Source organism: Schistocerca cancellata, chromosome 3 (genome assembly GCF_023864275.1).
Source record: "Schistocerca cancellata isolate TAMUIC-IGC-003103 chromosome 3, iqSchCanc2.1, whole genome shotgun sequence".
Classification (NCBI taxonomy): Eukaryota; Metazoa; Arthropoda; class Insecta; order Orthoptera; family Acrididae; genus Schistocerca; species Schistocerca cancellata.
The window spans coordinates 266,640,889-266,646,911 of record NC_064628.1 but is presented as its reverse complement, the minus strand read 5'-3'; positions in this window follow the sequence as shown (position 1 = coordinate 266,646,911).

Here is a 6,023-nt window from a genome sequence, read left to right as displayed (position 1 = left end):
CCTGTATTTTACCCCTGCCACCTTCAGAATTTGAAAGAGAGTATTCCAATCAACATTCTCAAAAGCTTTCTCTAAGTCTACAAATGCTAGAAACGTAGGTTTGCTTTTCTTAATCTTTCTTCTAAGATAAGTCGTAGGGTCAGTATTGCCTCACGTGTTCCAACATTTCTACGGAATCCAAACTGATCTTCCCCGAGGTCGGCTTCTACCAGTTTTTCCATTCGTCTGTTAAGAATTCGCGTTAGTATTTTGCAGCCGTGACTTATTAAACTGATAGTTCGGTAATTTTCACATCTGTCAACACTTGTTTTCTTTGGGATTGGAATTATTATATTCTTCTTGACGTCTGAGGGTATTTCGCCTGTCTCATCCATTTTGCTCAGCAGATGGTAGAGTTTTGTCAGGACTGGCTCTCCCAAGGCTGTCAATAGTTCTAATGGAATGTTGTCTACTCATGGGGCCTTGTTTCGACTTAGGTCTTTCAGTGCTCTGTCAAACTCTTCACGTAGTATCATATCTCCTATTTCTTCTTCATCTACATTCTCTTCTATTTCTATAATATTGTCCTCAAGAACATAGCCCTTGTATAGACCCTCTATATACTCCTTCCACCTTTCTGGTTCAAATGGTTCAAATGGCTCTGAGCACTATGGGACTCAACATCTTAGGTCATAAGTCCCCTAGAACTTAGAACTACTTAAACCTAACTAACCTACGGACATCACACACACCCATGCCTGAGGCAGGATTCGAACCTGCGACCGTAGCAGTCCCGCGGTTCCGGACTGCAGCGCCAGAACCGCACGGCCACCGCGGCCGGCTCCACCTTTCTGCTTTACGTTCTTTGCTTAGAACTGGGTTTCCATCTGAGCTCTTGATATTCATATAAGTGGTCTCTTTTCTCCAAAGGTCTCTTGAATTTTCCTGTAGGCAATATCTACCTTACCCCTAGTGAGATAAGCCTTTACATCCTTACATTTGTCCTCTAGCCATCCCTGCTTAGCCATTTTGCACTGCCTGTCGATCTCATTTTTGTGACGTTTGTATTCCTTTTTGCCTGCTTCATTTGCTGCATTTTTATATTTTCTCCTTTCATCAGTTAAATTCAATATTTCTTCTGTTGCCCAAGGGTTTCTACTAGCCCTCGTCTTTTTACCTATTTGATCCTCTGCTGCCTTCACTATTTCATCCCTCAGAGCTACCCATTATTCTTCTGCTGTATTTCTTTCCCCCATTCCTGTCAATTGTTCCCTTATGGTCACCCTGAAACTCTGTACAATCTCTGGTTCTTTCAGTTTATCCAGCTCCAATCTCCTTAAATTCCCACCTTTTTGCAGTTTCTTCAGTTTTAATCTACAGGTAATAAACAATAGATTGTGGCCAGAGTCCACATCTGCCCCTGGAAATGTCTTACAATTTAAAATCTGTTTCCTAAATCTCTGTCTTACCATTATATAATCTATCTGAACCCTTCTAGTATCTCCAGGGTTCTTCCATGTGTACAACCTCCTTTCATGATTCTTGAACCAAGTGTTAGCTATGATTAAGTTATGCTCTGTGCAAAATTCTACCAGGCGGCTTCCTCTTTCATTTCTTAGCCCCAATACATATTCACCTACTATGTTTCCTTCGCTCCCTTTTCCTACTCTCGAATTCTAGTAACCCATGACTATTAAATTTTTCGTCTCTCTTCACTACCTGAATAATTTCTTTTCCTCATCATACATTTCATCAATTTCTTCATCATATGCAGAGCTAGTTGGCATATAAACTTGTACTACTGTTGTAGGTGTGGGCTTCGTGTCTATCTTGGCCACAATAATGCGTTCACTATGCTGTTTGCAGTAGCTTACCCGTACTCCTATTTCTTTATTCACTATTAAATCTACTCCTGCATTACCTCTATTTGATTTTGTGAGGTTGCAAGTGCTACTCTGAGATGAAGAGTTTGGCACCGGAGAGGTAAACGTGGCGGGCCGCATCAAACCAGTCAAAAGACTGATGACTCAAAATAAATAAATAAATAAAATCAAATAAAATAAAAATTGGCCATCGTCAATTATTTTGCTCGCTAAATAGCAAGACTCATTTATTACTTTTAGTGTCTCATGTTCTAACCTAATTTCCTTAGCATCTTCTGTTTTAATTCGATTGTATTCCATTACCCTAGTTTTACTTTTGCTGCTATTCATCTTATAACCTCTTTTCAAGACAACGTCCATTCCATTCCATTATATTCGAAATCCTTTTTCCATCTGCGACAGAGTTACAATGTCATTGGCAAACCTCAAAGTTTTTATTTCTTCCTCTCGAATCCCATTTCCAAATTTCGCTTTGGTTTTCTTTACTGTTTGTTCAACGAAAAGAATGAATAACTTGGACGACATGCTACAAGCGTTCTCATTCCCTTCTGAACTACGACTTCTATCTCATATCCTTAAACTACTGCAACTGCAGGCTGGTCTTAAAGAGTGTGTTCTTTCAAAATTGACAAAAGCTTTTTCTTGATCTAAAAATGCCACAAATGTAGGTCCCCTTTCTTCTATGTATACATTGGTATGAAATACCCTCCACCATCCATTTTACAATGGTTTGCGAAGGACGAGTATATACGTTGATTGATGTAGGTTTAAGTTTGCTGACATTTCGGCTCATACAGGGCATAGTGCTGGAAACGTATTGCGTTTGTAGAACCAATGGGTAGATGAGGCTCATATGTGACGAAGACACTAGATGCCTGCCATCATGGTCTCAACAGACCATAAAGAATAATCCACGTGCTGGCTCGACGCTGGAACCCTGCAATGGATGTGAACCTGTCTGCATAGACACTTCGATATCATCTGCTGCGGGCTGGATACGTTACACGCGTGTCGTTATGTCGACCATTGAGCAGGCGGAAGAGCAGACAAACGCCAAGTGAAGCCTTGGGGTACCGTTGGATACATCATGTGATTTCAGTTCCCATATATTGAGTGTAATCTGAACACTACCACTTCATCAGAATAAATTTAGAGCCCGAGCTAATATCCCAACTTCAGATGTCTCCACATGTCATATTTCAGTGGGATAGTACTCGAGGACAGCGAGAAATCCACGAGCAGTCTTTGAAGAACAACATTTAATTGTGCTTGCATGGCCTGCACGTACACCCTGAGATGTCGGCCACAAAACCTCTTTATGATGTCAGTAATCGAGTACTTATCCACAAGGGACGTTCAGCTATCGCTGTTTATTATTTACAAACACGCATACAGCCCTTATGCGAGGAGATTCTTCAAGAATATATCAAGGTCGTCTTTTACAATATGCCAGACCGTTCAAAGATTGTAATTGCAACAGACGAGAGATTCTCAACACACTGAATTCTCAGGGTCAAATATCATGAATAGTTTTTTATCTCAGTTACCTGTGTGAAGTAATATACCTAACAAGTGGTCACATGTATCTTTGATTAGTGGATTATACATACCGGGTGATTCTTATTAACGTTCAGAAGCCCCCCAAACTATTTAGATGATGCTAATACAAGTAATTTAATATTATACACATGGTCCCGTAGTTTTCAGAAAGCGAATGACAAATGTTGAGCATGTCACGTCGCTGGATGACGTACATCGCTGCATGTGCAGCGGTTGGAGCTGTCGATCCTACTCTCACAAATAGGGGGCAGTGCTACACATCACTGCGCTTGGCTAATCTGTTTTCATAATTAAAACAAATTCATAGTAGTCTTGTACTACCACTACGACGAGCACTACCGTATCACATCGGATTATGCAAGAATGAATGCAGGGTACCCTAGTGCAGCAACGTGTAGAACCGCCCCTTACCTGCGAGGACAGGACCTACAGCCCCAACCGCTGCACGTGAGGCGAGGTACACTACTGGCCATTAAAATTGCAACACCAAGAAGAAATGCAGATGATAAACGGGTATTCATTGGACAAATATATTATACTAGAACTGACATTTGATTACATATTCACGCAATTTGGGTGCATAGATCCTGAGAAATCAGTGCCCAGAACAACCACCTCTGGCCGTAATAACGGCCTTGATACGCCTGGACATTGAGTCAAACAGAGCTTGGGTGGCGTGTACAGGTACAGCTGCCCATGCAGCTTCAACACGATACCACAGTTCATCAAGAGTAGTGACTGGCGTATTGTGACGAGCCAGTTGCTCGGCCACCATTGACCAGAATTTTCAGTTGGTGAGAGATCTGGAGAATGTTCTGGCCAGGGCAGTAGTCGAACATTTTCTGTATCCAGAAAGGCCCATACAGGACCTGCAACATGCGGTCGTGCATTATCCTTATGAAATGTAGGGTTTTGCAGGGATCGAACGAAGGGTAGAGCCACGGGTCTTAACAGATCTGAAATGTAACGTCCACTGTTCAAAGTGCCGTCAATGCGAACAAGAGGTGACCGAGACGTGTAACCAATGGCACCCCATACCATCAAGGCGGGTGATACGCCAGTACGGCGACGACGAATACACGCTTCCAATGTGCATTCACCGCGATGTCGCCAAATCTGGATGCGACCATAATGATGCTGTAAATATAACCTGGATTCATCCGAAAAAATGACGTTTTGCCATTCGTGCATCCAGGTTCGTCGTTGAGTACACCATCGCAGCGTCAAGGGTAATCGCAGCCATGGTCTCCGAGCTAATAATCCATGCTGCTGCAAGCGTCGTCGAACTGTTCGTGCAGATGGTTGTTGTCTTGCAAACGTCCCCATCTCAGGGATGGAGACGTGGCTACACGATCCGTTACAGCCATGCGGATAAGATGCCTGTCATCTTGACTGCTAGTGATACGAGGCCGTTGGGATCCAGCATGGCGTTCCGTATTACCCTCCTGAACCCACCGATTCCATATTCTGCTAACAGTCATTGGATCTCGACCAACGCGATACGATAAACTGCAATCGCGATAGGCTACAATCCGACCTTTATCAATGTCGGAAACGTGATGGTATGCATTTCTCCTCCTTACACGAGGCATCACAACAACGTTTCACCAGGCAACGTCGGTCAACTGCTATTTGTGCAGAGAAATCGGAAACTTTCCTCATGTCAGCACGTTGTAGGTGTCGCCACCGGCGCCAGCCTTGTGTGAATGCTCTGAAAAGCTAATCATTTGCATATCACAGCAACTTCTTCCTGTCGGTTAAATTTCGGGTCTGTAGCACGTCATCTTCGTGGTGTAGCAATTTTAATAGCCAGTAGTGTACGTCATTTGGTGACGTCACATGTTCAACATTTGTCACCCACTTTTGGGGTATATCCCTACATTTGCGACCCAATGTTTGTTATATTAAATTACTTGTGTCAACGTCTTCTATGTCGCTTCGGGGATTTTCAAACTTTAATAAGAATCACCCCGTATAATAAATATTAAATAACGCAATATGATTAGTAGCACGTCATGTCGTAAGCAGATGGGACAAAAATTTAATTTATTTACCCCCAGAGACATAATGTTAATATAATATGACACTGTCTGTAGCCTTGATAATGGCCTCAGTTCCACAAGGAAGACAGTCTATAAGTTACTTCACATAAGCCATACCTAGCCATTTATAGTTGATTAAATATCGAAGGACACGTCCAAACACGATAGCTCCTTTCTATCAGTGATGTTGATTTGCTACGTTTCACTCTCTGTTCATTGTGGTACTACACACTGCGCCGTGCAAATAAAACTGAAGCACAAGCTTCGGAGCTTTAGGTAGAAGTCAGAGCATCTACTCGCAAGAAAAAGGAAGAAACAAAGGTTTTGCTTCAGACTGTATAAATAACCTTTACCTTTTCATCCTACTTCTTACTTCTAACACAAAAGCAAAAGCTTCTAGCGATCTGCTTCGTCTGCGTTGTCAGCACCCTTTCTTGTGTAAGTTTGGGCATCTGATCTCGTTAACTTGTTAGCCGCAAGACTTCCTTTCGCTTTATTTCTTCTTAGTGAGCACATTTGACATGTCAAAGGTGTCCTTATCCGATTTAGATGAAAGCTC